The sequence below is a fragment of the Terrapene carolina genome, unplaced genomic scaffold (genome assembly GCF_002925995.2).
Source record: "Terrapene carolina triunguis isolate 2854851 unplaced genomic scaffold, T_m_triunguis-2.0 Scaffold130, whole genome shotgun sequence".
NCBI lineage: Eukaryota > Metazoa > Chordata > Testudines > Emydidae > Terrapene > Terrapene triunguis.
The window spans coordinates 12,564,188-12,580,580 of NW_020664481.1; positions in this window are offsets into that span (position 1 = coordinate 12,564,188).

Below are 16,393 nucleotides of genomic sequence, written 5' to 3' on the forward strand. Positions count from 1 at the left end.
ATTTAAAGTTGTTAAATGGGTAATAATGAACAATAGGGAGGGCATTTCCTGGCTGTTTAACTGAAACCTCCTGACCCCAAGGTCAATATTGGTCAGTGCAAAACTCTAAAAACAAAGAGGGGGGAAAACCAGAGTAAAATCGTTACCTTTTTAGGTGTTGCTCAAGGCAAGGTGCTTTGTTGTGTAACCAGTCTCTTCTCAGCAGGTAAAGACCACAGCTTGTGTCCAATGAGAATTGCCTCACACTGTTCTGGGCACAACAGGCTCAAGAGAGTAACTGCTAAGAAAGTTGGACTTTATGCTTCCCGTTCCATCAAATTTATATTCTATGAAACAATGAACACCTCTACCTTTCTGTTAGCATTGCTATCCATTTAATAATGAGTCATTGCAAACATGCAGAATTGTGACATCAACATTTTTAAGTGCTATCTCTGTTCAAATTTTAACTTACTGATTAAAAAACAATGTCCTTTTTGTTCTACATGGACACTAAGGATCCCTTGGGACTTTTTCAAAGGGTAGGCATTAGCACCTCACTATCTTTGGCTTTCTCCTCTTCCTGCTGTATAATGCTGGTGGGTGCTTCCCCCGACCCCAGAGGTGGCTGCATTTCTGTGCTTTGAAGCACATCAGAACTCTTCAGGTTTAACAAGACTATTTGAATGCAAATGACTGTTATTTCTAAGGGGTAAATATGCCCTGTACTATGTTGTGTGTCCCTAGATAGAGAGGCACCAAGGTGCAAACTATCCAGAGTTAGAATATTGCTTGTGATACATTAACTTTTTCAGTACGGCCTTAGGCCAAAACTAAAACTGCTGGATCCTATCTGACTTAAGCCGAAGTAGTAAAAATATCCTGCCCTTTGCCCCATGAGGCCTATTTAGGTTACCACCACTGAATTTGGCAAACAAGCAACTCTCCAAGGTATATAAGGCCTTGGCTACACTTGCGAGTTACAGCGCTGTAAAGGCTCCCCCAGCGCTGTAACTCACTCCCCGTCCACACTGGCAAGGCATTTGCAGCGCTGTATCTCCGTGGTTGCAGCGCTGCATGTACTCCACCTCTCCGAGAGGAATAGCAAGTATTGCGCTGCCGCTGCAGCGCTGCGGCGCCAATGTGGCCGCCCAATGCGCTGTGAATGGCCTCCAGAATTATTCGGCAGTATCCCACAATGCCTGTTCTAGCCACTCTGGTCATCAGTTCAAACTCTACTGCCCTGGCCTCAGGTAACCAACCACGTGACCGACCCTTTACATTCCCCGGGATTTTTAAAAATCCCCTTCCTGTTTGCTCAGCCCGGCGTGGTGTGGAGTGCTATCAGCGAATCTTTCCAGGTGACCATGCCTCCACGCGCCAAGCGAGCCCCAGCATGGAGCAATGGCGAGTTGCTGGACCTCATCAGTGTTTGGGGGAAGGAAGCTGTACAGTCCCAGCTGCGCTCCAGCCGTAGGAATTACGATACCTTCGGGAAGGTATCAAAGGACATGATGGAAAGGGGCCATGACCGGGACGCCCTGCAGTGCAGGATTAAAGTGAAGGAGCTGCGGAGTGCCTACCGCAAAGCCCGTGACACAAACGGCCGCTCGGGTGCTCCCCCTGCGACCTGCCAATTCTACAAAGAGCTGGATGCGATACTTGGGGTTAACCCCACCTCCACTCCGAGCACCACCATGGACACTTCAGAGCCGGGGGGGGAGGGAGGAGGAAGAGGAGGAGGAGGAAAACGGGAGTGATGGTGGTGGGCCAGATGGAGACACCCCGGAATCCCTGGAGCCATGCAGCCAGGAGCTCTTCTCGAGCCAGGAGGAAGGGAGCCAGTCGCAGCGGCCGGTACTTGGTGGAGGACAAACAGAAGAGCAGGTTCCCGGTAAGCGGGGTTTTTTTTCGGGAAGGAATTTTTTTGGTGCGGGCTCTTTGGGAGAGGAGGGTTAGGTATGTATGCCTAGATGCGGAATAGTGCATTGATGTGGTTTATCACATCGCGGTAATCGGCCGCGGTAATCTCCTCGAATGTCTCATCCAGAACGTGTGCAATGCGCTTGCGCAGGTTTATCGGGAGAGCCACCGTGGTCCTTGTCCCAGCCAGGCTAACGTGTCCGCGCCACTGTGCCGCGAGGGGCGGGGGGAACATTGCTGCACACAGGCAAGCTGCATATGGGCCAGGGCGGAAGCCGCATTGCAGTAGAAGACCCTCCCTTGCTTCCCAGGTCACCCTCAACAGCGAGATATCGTCCAGGACGAACTCCTGTGGAAAATGTTGGGACAGTGTTCAGTATCGGTGCCCCCTGAAGCTGTTGGCTCTCCCCAAGGCACAGAAATCCAGAGGACAGTGCAGCCCTGAAACAATCAGTCCCCCTTACTCACCATTTTGAGGCTCCCGTGGGATATGTGTGCTCTGTTTTGGACGGGAAAATTATGCTGTGTGTTTTCTATTCCTTAAGTGCGGGGGGAATCATTACTCTGTCTGGTATAAACAATGCTGCCTCTGTTAAATGTTGCATTTTGCCTATACAGCTGCATCAACCTTGAGACCTCAGCCGTCCCTCTTATCGCCTGCTCAGAGACTGCAAAGACTCAGGAAGAGACCGCGAAAAAGCAAAGAAGACATGCTGCAAGAAGTGATGAGGCAATCTATTAAAGAGAATGAGAAAGCACAGAACTGGAGGGAGAGAGAAAGCAGGATCCGCCAGGAAAATGCAGCGCACCAGCAGCAAAGCACCGCGCACCGGCAGCAAAGCACTGATAGGCTCATAAGAATCCTGGAGCTCCAAGCAGATGCTATCCAGGAGCTGGTAGCCGTGCAGAAAGAGGAGCAGTACCGCAAACACAAACGCCACCCCCCCTACAGCCCTTGTCTCAAAACTCTTTCCGTTGTGCCCCACTGTCACCTCCAACCCACTTTCCCCAACTTCCGTGTTCTTCATGCCACCCGCTGCCTCCAACACCAGTATCTTCACCACCCAGCCCTGAAAACCACGACCCTTACCCTCTGCACTCAACCCCCATCACCATGCAGTATAGCTATCCTGAAGTGCAGCACTCACTGCACAGCACACCAGACAGGACATACGCGAATCTGTGATTGTACTGTTCCCCACTCCACCCCCTTGTTTCTTTTCAATAAATAAATTTTTTTTCTTTTCAATAAATGGATTCTTTGGCTTTGAAAACATTTTTTATTATTGCATAAAGTAAAAGACTCCTTAGCCCAGGAAATAAACAGGCACTGCAAGTCTGCTTGTCTGCTAAGCAGACACTGATTCCTAAAGATTGGAACTACTGCACTTCACTCCCATGCAGGGCACCAGATATCACTGCTGGTTTTCAGCCTCAAATTGCTCCCTCAAGGCATCCCTAATCCTTGCAGCCCCGCGCTGGGCCCCTGTAATAGCCCTGCTCTCTGGCTGTGCAAATTCAGCCTCCAGGTGTTGAACCTCGGAGGTCCATGCCTGAGTGAAGCTTTCACCCTTCCCTTCACAAATATTATGGAGGGCACAGCACACGGATATAACCGCGGGGATGCTGTTTTCGGCCAAGTCCAGCTTCCCATACAGGGATCGCCAGCGGCCCTTTAAACGTCCAAAGGCACACTCCACAGTCATTCGGCACCGGCTCAGCCTGTAGTTGAACCGTTCCTTGCTGCTGTCAAGGCTCCCTGTGTAGGGTTTCATGAGCCACGGCATTAACGGGTAAGCGGGATCTCCAAGGATCACAATGGGCATTTCAACTTCCCCTATCGTGATCTTCCACTCTGGGAAAAAAGTCCCGGCCTGCATCTTCCTGAACAGCCAAGTGTTCCGAAAGATGAGTGCGTCGTGCACCTTTTCGGGCCAGCCTGTGTTAATGTCAATGAAATGTCCACGGTGATCCACAAGCGCCTGGAGAACCATAGAGAAATACCCCTTTCGATTAACGTACTCGGATCCTAGGTGGGGTGGTGCCAGAATAGGAATGTGCGTCCCATCTATCGCCCCTCCACAGTTAGGGAACCCCATTTGTGCAAAGCCATCCACTATTTCCTGCACGTTACCCAGAGTCACGGTTCTTCTGAGTAGGATGCGATTAATGGCCTTGCAAACTTGCATCAACACGATTCCAATGGTCGACTTTCCCACTCCAAACTGGTTTGCGACCGACCGGTAGCTGTCTGGAGTTGCCAGCTTCCAGATTGCAATAGCCACCCGCTTCTCCACTGGCAGAGCAGCTCTCAATCTCGTGTCCTTGTGCCGCAGGGTGGGGGCAAGCTCCTCACACAGTCCCATGAAAGTGGCTTTTCTCATCCGAAAGTTCTGCAGCCACTGCTCATCATCCCAGACTTCCATGACGATGTGATCCCACCACTCGGTGCTTGTTTCCCAAGCCCAAAAGCAGCGTTCCACGGTGCTGAGCATGTCCGAGAATGCCACAAGCAATTTCGTGTCGTACGCGTTACGCGGCTCGATAGCATCGTCGGACTCCTCACCCTCACTCTCACTGTCACTTTGGATCTTAAGGAATAGTTCGACAGCCAAAAGTGACGTGCTGGCAAGACTCGTCAGCATACGCCTCAGGAGTTCGGACTCCATTTCCCGCAGACAGATCGCGCTGCACAGAAACCGTTGAAAGATGGCGCCAAAGGTGGACGGAAACAAAGGGATTTCTGGGATGCGAAGCGATGCATCACGGGGCATTGGGACAGGACCCAGAATCCCCCGCACCCACGCCCCCTTCCCACAACCCACGGTGCCAGAATGGGAAGAGGTGCTCTGTGGGATAGCTGCCCATAATGCACCGCTCCCAATAGCGCAGCAATTGCCGCAAATGTGGCCACGACAGTGCTCTGGGCAGCTGTCAGTGTGGACAGACTGCAGCGCTTTCCCTACTCAGCTGCACGAAGTCAGGTTTAACTCACAGCGCTGTACATCTGCAAGTGTAGCCAAGGCCTAAGAATGCAATGGAACCAGCCTCCATGAGACAGCCATAACGAAACACGTGAGCAAGTTTCACTGAAGATTAGAAGCCCACCCCCTCCCTCTTTTCACTGCTGGATATTGCCTGTTGTTGACTGTCAGGCAGGGTGTTGGCCCATCCACCCTCCCCTCCCCCCCGGATACATGAGTTACTGAGTATTACCACAGCAAATATCTTGTCAGATTTGTGAGATCAGAGATCTGAACTGATGACTAGTATGTTAGGAACTTCCCCCTCCCCTACAAATTCCATATATATTTCGTCTGAACTTTTAATGCTGCTCTAGCATGTCTTCTTCCAGCTGCAGGTTTGATGGAGGGGGGTCGGGATGGGGTGTGGAAAGCAGCATACTAGAATATGCATACCTGTGTATATGGAGTCATTGTGGATACTGCTGTTGTTTTGGTTACAGGAAGAGTGTGGGTAGGTGCCAACATGGAGGAAGGCACCAGAGAGTGAAAGAGAAGTGTCAGGGTCAGAACTTTCAATGGGATTTGTGCTCCAAAGCCACTTAGGCACTTTTGAAAATCTCACCCTTAAACATGGTTTTTTAAATAAGTCCTTTGTCCAAAGATCTAAAAATGCTTATTTCACCAAAGTTCAATACACCTGCAAGTAGATAAGTATTATTGCATCCATTTTACAGACTGGTAGACCAAAACTCAGACAGCTGGGGGATGCCATGTCAGGGGACTCACTTGGACTCTCCACCATGGTTAAAACAGGGCGATGTAGTATTAGATAGGACCTACTCAAGTTTTAACCATGCTCCCAAACTAGGCTAACATCTTGGACAAAATATGAGTCAAAGACAGCAAAGTTCCATCTACACTACAAGACAAGCATGTTGCAGCCAGGTCCTTGAACAGCGGTGTAGGGCAGCAGAGACTTCTCCTTAGAAAAACTTTGTCATTAATTTGTAGGTGGTGAGAATACTGCAAGATTGAGCAATTCAGGCAAATAACACCATTTTTACACCATGCCTCCCACCCAGTCACCCTTTGAGAAGTGTAGAGCACCTTGAGATGTGCTTCATACATAGTGGGATTTAAGATCCCTGCAATACCAGTTTTTAAAAAATGTGCTCAAATAAGAGACACACACAACATAAATCAGTTAAGAATAAAGGCTCTTACCAGACAGTTCTGCAATCAAATTCTTTAAAAAAAATTCTATCCTGTCTGCACAAAAAGATGAGGGGAAATTTATCTAATCCCTTCTAATCCCTTACAATGCAGAACTGTGATCACACATGTTATTGTGTGATTATGTGTCTTTGAGTGCTCGTTTAGTTACTTATTAAAAGATACCAACCGACTTCTGGTGTATGAAAAGAAAAGATTGCTTGATACTTTTTTTGCATTTTCGAAAGAGAAACAGAGCTTCCATTTATACTATGTAACGCAGTCCATCCAGTCTCATCTCACAGTCACAACTCTTTAGTCATATTGGGAGAATTAGAAGTTCTTTCACATGGAAGGGACTATGGTTTCACATTTGCTCAGGTTGGGATTGCTTGCATGAAAATGAAAGTGGTACAGACAGATAATGATAACTATTGTGATGGGAAGCTGTGAAATATTTGTGAAATAAACAATTCAGTAAGAGGGGTCGCTATGGACCAGCAAAGGCCTATCAGTCTGGATACCTGGGACCTAATTCCCAACCATGTGACTTTGGGCAAATCTTTTCCTCCCCTTTTTGCCTCATCTTTAAAATGAAGATAGGAATGGAAAGCATTTTAGGATCTATGCCTGTAAAACTTTACATATATACAAGAAATTCTTACATCGTTTAGTGGTGCCTTTAATGAATGTTTCATGAACACAGACCATTTAAATTGTCTGTGATATTCCCATGTGAAGGAGATAACAGGGGTAGAGTGACTCCTTAACTGATCATGGGTGTTTCAATAGAGCTGGGTTTGTTAATTCTTTTAATTTGTGTCTCTTTTTAAATAAACTCATCTTGGGAAAGGTTGAAAAGGAATGAGTTTAATGCAGATATTGAGCGGAATTTGGTAACAGTGGAGCAGATTGGTTAGTGAGGAAGTTACAGAACATCCTTTAAAGACAATGGGTGAAATCCTCACTCATTGATGGCTAAATGCGGGGCCAGGATTTCACCTGAAAGACAGGTTGAAAATATTTTGTAGTATAGTGTATAGTATAGATCAGGGGTGGGCAAACTATGGCCCATAGGACCGTCCTACCTGGCCCCTGAGCTCCTGGCCCCGGACGCTCGGCCCCTCCCCTGCTGTCCCTCCTCCCCTGCAGCCTCAGCTCACTTGCTCCGCCGCCGGCGCAATGCTCTGGGCAGTGGGGCTGTTAGCTCCTGGGGTAGTGTAGCTGCAGAGTCCGGCCTGACCCGGTCTCTGTGCTGCGTGGTGGCAGCGTCGGCGGCATGGACGCCAGCCACCGGTGCTCCAGGCAGCGTGGTAAGGGAACAGGGAGCAGAGGGGGTTGGATAGAGGGCAGGGGAGTTCGGGGTGGTGGTCAGGGGTGTGGATAGGGGTTGGGGCAAAAATAGGGGGTTGAATGGGGGCAGGGGGCCTGGGGGGCAGTCAGGAAGGGAGGGGGGTTGGATGGGGTGGCAGGGAGCAGTCAGGGGCAGGGGTTCTGGGGGCAGTCAGGGGACAGGGAGAAGGGGTGGTTGGATGGGGCAGGGGTCCCAGGCAGGCCGTCAGGAATGAGAGGAGGGGTTGGATGGGGTGGCGGGGGTCTGGGGGCGGTCAGGGGACAGGGAGCGGGGGTGTGTGGATGGGGCAGGGATCCTAGGGGGGCCGTCAGGGAACGGGCGGGGTTGGATGGGGCAGGAGTCCGGGGGGGGGCAGATAGAAGGTGGGGGCTGGGCCACAACCCCCTCCCCTAACCGGCCCTACATACAATTTCCGAAACCCAGTGTGGCCCTCAGGCCAAAAAGTTTGCCTACCCCTGGTATAGATGTTTGATCTAGGGAGTTCTACTAGCTCACCTAGAGAGTTCCTTTCACCTTGATTCCAAACCGGAGCACAGCAATCAGTACAAATGTTTACAGCACAAAATATATATTAAGAATGTGAACATGATACAAATTCAGCTGGGAATGTCTGGCCATGAGCACAAAGCCTTTGTAGATTACAGCACAATGGCTACTGAAGTAAATAGATGCCAGCTCCTAAAATATAAATAACTATAGAAATGATACAAACTGAACTAGACAAACTAATACTCTCAAATCTTGAATCCAGAGCTGGTTGAGCAGAGCAAGTCCATTTTACAGGCAAACACTGAATCTTCATCTCAGAATAAAACCACCTACAGCCCCCCATTAAAGTTAACATGGCATAATTTTAGATCAGAAACAGATAAAATCAACAGTCAATAGCTAAAAATGTTAGTATCATAGATTTACCTAAAGGAGCGATGGAGCCTGAAACCATCTACCACCACTGCAAGGTGGACTGCAGTATTTAACTAGATGGCTTTCTGGAACCTAAATGTGTATTTTAAAACTGTTTCAGCATGTTCTGGAGGAAAGAGAACAAGAACAGCATATAAGGATGTGGTGATTTTCAAGGTAACATTTGAATCAGAGAATAACATGGTGCAGAGGAAACAAGATGGCTCTTATGGTTTGTTTCTTGGCAGTCTTGCAATGCAAGCTAAATGTCAGCGCTTTTGCTGTTAACATGACTGCCTATGGAGAAGTCCCATAGGCCTTAGGACTACAGCCAGTGAAACCTTAGGCTCCATTTGGAGGGATAAGCCAGATGGTTGGGGGGTTCTCGTGTGACCAAAGAACTATTCGTATAGGTTAAAAAAAAATCAGCAAGGGTATAAAAGGGACAGCTTGAGTAGAGCACTGGAGAATGAAAGCATGTTCATCCACAGAGCAGTTACATCAAAGGCAGGGGCAGTGCCAGATTACCAGTTCCTCCCCCCCACCCTTGTCCTCTAAGGGCAAGATGACAGACCACTGCACAGTCAATCCTCAGCCTCTGCTGTGATTGCCAACAGGGCTAGCAATTGGAATAGGACTAAGGGTATCAGCCAGCCAGCAGATGCTAGTGACTCAGCCACTTTGGACGTGGACTGGATTTGAACCATTGTTCTAGATGTAAAAGGCTCATTACTACATTATCCAGCCAGAGTCTCTTCCCCTGCTGATGCTGTTTAAGTTACTGCCACAGAATAATTTACCCAGGAAGCTCTGATTTCCAGGAGGATTGTAGCACCAGGATGGCATGTGTCACAATTTTGGTCTTTTTCTTTATAGTTCTGACAAATCTACAACAATGCTGTCTGTACTGAGCTATCTTGATTATCACTTCAAAAGTGTTTTTTTTCCCTCTTACTTAATTGGCCTCTCAGAGTTGGTAAGACAACTCCCACCTGTTCATGCTCTCTGTATGTGTGTATATATATCTCCTCAATATATGTTTCACTCTATATGCATCCGAAGAAGTGGGCTGTAGCCCACGAAAGCTTATGCTCTAATAAATTTGTTAGTCTCTAAGGTGCCACAAGTACTCCTGTTCTTAATGCTGTCAATGACAACATGGCCTCCTTTGGGATAATACACTGTTGTAATACACTGACTTTCAAGGGTCCTCCCATGCTGCTATATACCAGAAGCCTGACTGTCAAGGGCTCTGACCTGCTCCATGACACCCTCAATAAGAACACTTAAGCAAAGTCTACCTCATAGTACTACTATTGGTTATATTGTATTTTGTCATGGGGAAAAGGCATAAGAGGAAGAAAGGAAAGACCAATACTTACTAATCTCTTCCTCCCTGCAATTGTATGAAATCACACACCTCATCCTAACAGCTTTTGCATGGTTTGAGCTTCCAAGCAAGTCAAATCATTGTGACATCTTATCAAAAATTGTTTTATGTTTGTGATACACTAATGCTGTATAATGAAAATAAATTCATTAGAGTACCTTCCATCCTGGTCCACACTTAATGGTACATTGACATGTTAAAATTTAAAACCCCAACCCTTATGTGTGTTACAATCTCATTATTAAAACTGAAATAATTTTATAAATCTAATTTGTTTTTCACTATTCATTTTTTTACATTTTGCTCTGTTTTAACAATGCAATTAGACTTGCCAGTTTCACTGCTGCATAATTTTTCTTTTCAATTTTCACCTTTGGGTGCTCATGTAACAGCTAAATACTCTCCAATGTTTGGGCTGCCAATGCTTATATTTAAACACTTATATTTAAAATAGAAAAACATTTTCAGCGTGTTTTTCAATTTGCAAATATTAATTTTATGAAAGATTTCTAAGAGGTTTTTTAAAATCCCACATCTAGATTTTGGATCGAAACTACTTGACATGACCTTAAACCAAACCTAAAGTAGTAAAAATTGAAAGTCGAGCTGGTTGAAACATTTTCAACAGTACAGTTTTCCAACAGAAAATTCAATTTTGTCAAAATCTAAATGTTTTATGGGACTTTGTTTCAATTCACAACAAAATTTTCAATGGGGAAAAGTCTAAACATTTTGTTTAACTTTATCATTTTGATTCATCTTCTTTAGACTTTTATAAAATGTTACCACATATTTAATATTTTAAAAATATAATACACAGTTCAAAATGATTTAATAATCCCGAATCAAATTTTTATTGGGGGATTTTCATTGTACAGATTTCCTATGGAGCCAAGATTCGGAGGGCAGGGGGTGTATAGATGATCGAGAGTATCTTAACCTGCACATATCTTTTTAAAATGTGGAAGTTAATTGCCGATCATTTTTATACTGCTCCAAAGAACAATTAATATTGAGTCCCTGCCTATAAGAGTTTACAATATAGGTAAAGACAAGACAACACAAAAAGGTAACAGAGAGGAGAAGGGGTAGCAGAGAGAAGTTGAGTCAGTAAAATTAAACTGTAAACTCTACAATGCAGGGATTGTATCTTCCTCTGTGTTTGTACAGGGCCTAGCTAGCACAATAGAGTTCTGCTGGTATTTCAGGACTTGTAGGCAATACCATAATACATAAATATTAATTACACCATCACATGGGAGGCGAGTGCATTCTTCTTGGTGGTGACACAAAGCAAAAGCTTTCCTGATAATATTTTAGCTATAGTCTATACTTAGGCAAGCCTGAAGAGGTGAGTGTGAGAGAACTTAAATGACAAGCAAGAGGCATTGTGGACATTGTCAGGAAGGGAGTACCAGGGCTAGGGGGTCATCTCTGAAGTGGACACAGGAGGGAGAACACTAAGGGGAACAGCTGAGCTTGAGCTATGCCAAGATGTGGTGGGACATGAAAAGAGACAGGGAGATAATGCAGTAAATGCATATTAATCTGCTGTCAGAGCCTTGAGAGTAGCAGAATTCATTCTGTTGTGCACATTTATATTCATTCATAAATATATACCTTAATGCAATGCAATGCTCTGTTCCAGCATTATGGAGGGTTTCCTCAGTTGTCATATGCTTTCTTTTTTCACTGCATGTTAATAATTACAGGCTTTCGTCTACAAAACTGCACCAGAACTGTGCTTCTCTGGGCTGTACTTTTGGTGCCACCAAATGGATAAGGTTATCAACTGCAGCTCATGTTCTCTGCAATATTTTTGCTGAAAGCTGTGTAAAAATCATGTGACCTACTGAATATCTACACCCAAGAAAGGCTGAGACACATTATTTAATTTCAGCAAGAGTTTGAAATACATTAATATTATAGCACCCAGAACTCCTAACCAGCCCTATTGTGGTAGCAGGTGTTACAAACACAGATACAGTCCTTGCCCCAAAGAGCTTGCAAACTAAGAACAGGTTGCACTTGTCATGAACCAAGATGTGAGGGGTGGTTGGAACAGAGGTGGTTAGGCCTAGTGGTCGAAGCTGGAGACGGCGCTCAGGGAACAAGCCGAAGGTCAGAGCTTGGAGTCAGGGACCAGGAGTCAGAGCCGGAATAAGGAAACAAGCAGGGCTGGAGTGGAGTGGGCAGAACAGGAGCAAGGCTGGGAACAAGGCAGGAGCGAGGGAGACAGAGAAAAGATCACAGCTGTGGGCATGTACATTGAGTAGCCAGAGATCAGTTGTTGCTGTTGGGGTTAAAAGCAGGTTTGCTGACTTCATCAGTGAAACAGGTGGCCCTGCTGTGCTCATAGGCTGCCTGAAGACTGAGCAGGCACAGCTGCAAGTCCACATTCCTGACAGGACCCAAGAATTCAGCTTCACACACACTTCAGAGGATAGTTCACAAGTAAACTGTGTGTAAGCCTAAATCCTCCCCCTTTGGGTCAAAGCACAGCTCACTTTGGGGATCATTAAGCCTAAATCTAATAGTAAGGCATGTCTGGATGTCTCACTTGCCTTTTGGTGGATTTCTGTAACACTGCAGAAGCGAGAGGCAGGTGTTCGCTAAGCTCTCAGGTACGTACATGAATAGTAAGTGCTTCATACTGAAACTATTTTCCCTAACCTTTCCCCAAAACAGATGGAAGGCTAAAACTGGCTGATCTTAGATCATCTCATTTTAACTAGAGAGAAAATCCTCCCCCCTAATTTGTCTCTGCAATGTTATTCCCTTCAGTTTGTCCTCTGCTGCTTTGGCCATTTGAGTTATAAATGATTCAAATTATTAGGGCTTCCATCACTTCCCCCAGGGAATTATTTTACAGCATTTCAGTGTTAGGAGTTTTTCCTTGGCTCAATTTCAACCCTTTACTCCTATTTCAGCTTAACAGTCTCTCATCTCACCGAGCTGCCTTTTAAATAGTCTCTCCACTAGACATTTGTTTCACATAGAGGTAACAGGTCAAATTCATCCTTGGTGTAACTCCACTGATGTCAGTAGATCTAAACCAGGAATGGATTTGCCTGAGATGAGAATATCCTACCTGCTAAATCTCCTCTGAATATTAGATGGGTTCAGTTATATCCTATCTCCTAGAACTGGAAGGGACCTTGAAAGGTCATCAAGTCCAGCCCCCTGCCTTCACTAGCAGGACCAAGTACTGATTTTGCCCCAGATCCCTAAGTGGCCCCCTCAAGGATTGAACTCACAACCCTGGGTTTAGCAGGCCAATGCTCAAACCACTGAGCTATCCCTCCCCCCTTTCCATTCCCATATGCAAATCAGGTAGATCAACAATCAGATCAAAAACACCTTTCTATGCTCAGTCCCATCACCCCACTCCATACATTTTTGTCCAATCAGTGCTTCCAATGAAACGAATGTATGTCATGCATGAACTTTAAAGTTTGAACAAGCCAGTAACAAGAGAACCTAAGGAAGCTAGCCATTTGACAAACAGCACTGGTGGAACTGGGTCACAGAAAGCAATTAACAGGTAAGGAATTCCTCTTCCTGTGGAGCAGTGGCTGCCTGTACAGACCAGATGGGGCATAAGTAGGGTTATGCCCAAAGGAGAGGAGAAGTAAATGGTTCAACAGGTCTATCTAGCCCAGCAGTGCAGACTGCTGGTCCTAATTTAAAGGCAAGCAGAACTGTGTTTCACGCCATTAAACATGAGAACTAGTTCAAATATTAAGAATGGGGAGAAAGATGGTGTTCTCTTGTAGGAACATAGGAAATGCCACATTGGATCAGACCCAAGGTCCATCTAATCCAGTATCATGGCTCTGGCAACAGCCAGCACCAGATGGTTCAGAGGAAGGTATAAAAATGTCTCAGACAGATGTGGGACAACCTATTTTCCTCCTCCACCCCATTAGATTTCATCCTCAGTTCTAATAGTTACAGATTTCCTAATAAGGGGAACTAACATTTAAGGCTACATCTTATATACTCAATGAAAACCATGAAAAAATAGAGACTATTCTATGTATAAAAGCTGGACTAGGCAATGTAGTATGTTGCTGGCTCAGGTTTTCATCTCTGGAAAGTTTCAGAAGTTATTTGCTTCAATTAAGTCCCCTTTGGAGGATTACCGTCATCCTACAGTGATGGACATATTAGAAATGCATGTAATAAAAATAATTTGTCCACATAAATGCCACATTACACAGACCATGACTGGCGGTTTCTGCTCATGAGAGGTTGCACAGCTGAAGAGCAGGCGAGATGGAAACTAGGACTCAAGCCCTGGCGGAGCTGTATGGGGTTCGCTCGAACCACACAAGCATGCATTGTGCCTGGCTTGTCAGTGCTTTTAATCAGCCCCATTCAGAAGCACTGAAACTCCCAACATTCCCATCCCCCTTTGCCAATCAAAAACGTGATCTAATTATTACAAACACTTTTGTGTAATTTCAGCACTTTTGTCAGTCTGAATAATGCACGTTAACCTTAACCTGAGTGAAATACGTTTAAACAATGAAACACACTTTAAAAAAACTCTCAGGTTGTTAACTTGACCCCACACTAGGAGGGGGAACCATTTAGACTGTAGAGTTCAGCATGCTTTATATAACACATGAATATGTCCAGGTTGAGACCAAATATTGAAGATTAATTTTATTAAATCTGTTTGACCAGTTTGCTTAGTCTGAATACTTGAGCAAGAAGCTGTTGTGCATTTCTTTAGCTTGGTAGGAGAGTTGGAAGAAGGCTACCCCCGTCCTACTCGATCCAGCATTTTGGAAGCTCACATGGTGCAAAGAATTTATCACTAGATATAAAGCGCAAAATGGCTATTAAAGGATATCTAATTGGTTGTGGGTTTTTTTTTTTAATTAAAACTAGCTCTGTGGGGATTCCTGCCATTCTTGACAGTCATTAGGGAAGTTTAAGCTGCTAAACTAGCAGCCATTCTATTTTAAGCTTAATCTAAAGCAGGTGCTTGTTCCCATACCCAATTAGGCCAGTCTTTAATGTTTAATTTATGGAAAAGCAATCCTTGTGCTGTCTGTAGTGGATGTAATTTATTACAACTGCCTTTTTCAATGCAATAATATAATGACTACACTTTGCATAAATATATTGCTCTTTCAAAGATTACAATGATGTCTTACAACATCCTTGCAAGGTAGGTAAATTTTATGTACATTTTCCAAATGCGGAAACTAGGTACAGACAGGTTAAGTGATTTGGCCAAGGTCACACAGGGAGTCAGAAACCTCTCCCTATCAGCAATGGGGAGAGGAGGAGACTTACAAGCAAATTCCCTGACAAACTCCACTTAAAGAGGCAGCTTCTCTCTTTGGTGAACCACTCAGGAGCAACAAACTGAGAATCACAACCTGATGAACCAGGCTCCCAATCCATCCAGGACTCCCGCTCCTTTCCCAACCCATGCCAGGTCCAGGACCTGGGCTGGAAGGTGAAGAGAAAGTTAGGTCAGATGAGACAGACTCCCCAGCTAGTCCAACAAATGCAGATTGGCTTGGCAACAGCGCAGACCAAGCTTGATTCTAAAACCAGCATATCCCATTCTGTGGGCCTAGCCAGCCTCCCCTGAGTGGGGAGCCGGCTGAGGATCTCTGTGGAAAAGCAGCACTAGGGAGAAAAAATGAGCAGTGGACCATGGAGAAAGTGGCTGATAGTGGATGTACCTGGTGGATTCTGACTGATCCACTTGTCTTGGAGGAAAAACAAAATGTAGTAAGTGGAGGGAAAAGCTTTATTCGCCTGGAAGGCTTCTCTGAAAATTTAGGTTATCTGCAAGAATTGATGCTGATGTAGAAGAGTATGAGGTGACTGGTCGTTGTATAGTTATAAGGAGCCAAAGTGAAGTGGGACTGTCAGGTGAAATTTCAGAAAAGGATAAATTTCAGTTTCTCAAAGTATTTTCACTCATTATCATTGTGAAATAAATTATTCTCTGAATAGAAACTGGAACTGTGCTAAATTTGTAGATTGCATTCAGTGTTACTGAACTGTGAAAGGGGGATTTTAATCCCACTGCACGTGAAAAACTCCACATAATTGTAGCTATGGAGTTGCTTCCAATACCTCCATAATACTGCTTAAATAGATGGATACTTGGGGTAAAGCCCCAGCTCCTATGAAATCAGTGGCAAAACTCCCATCACTAGAGCCCTGTGCGGATACACACAGGTGTATCTGCATCTGACCCACTATCAGCAAAAATGATCTGTGGCTATCCATGGATTTGCAGGGCTCTACACTGGGGGCCAGGCTGAGGCTCCAAGGCATCTCTTCCTCCCCCTCTCCCCAGTCTGGTCAGGGAGAGTCGTGTGGGGAGCCCATGCGGAGTTGTGGACCCTGCACATGCCCTCAGCAGGGTGAGGAGTCGGGGGAGTGGGTGTGTGTGTGGGGGGGGGGACAAGGCCAGGGCTGCTCTCTGCACCCTCCCCACCGCACCGCGAGCAGGTGGAGGGTGCACCGCGAGCAGGTGGAGGGTCCACCGCGGCTCCCCACAGCTCCCCGGGGGCTCCATGCTGGCCGGGCGTGGAGGAGACCCGTGGAGCTGCCCAGGGGCTACTCGGTCCCCCCACCCAGGGCAGGTGGAGGGTCCGCTGTGGCTCCCCACAGCTGCCCACCTGGCTG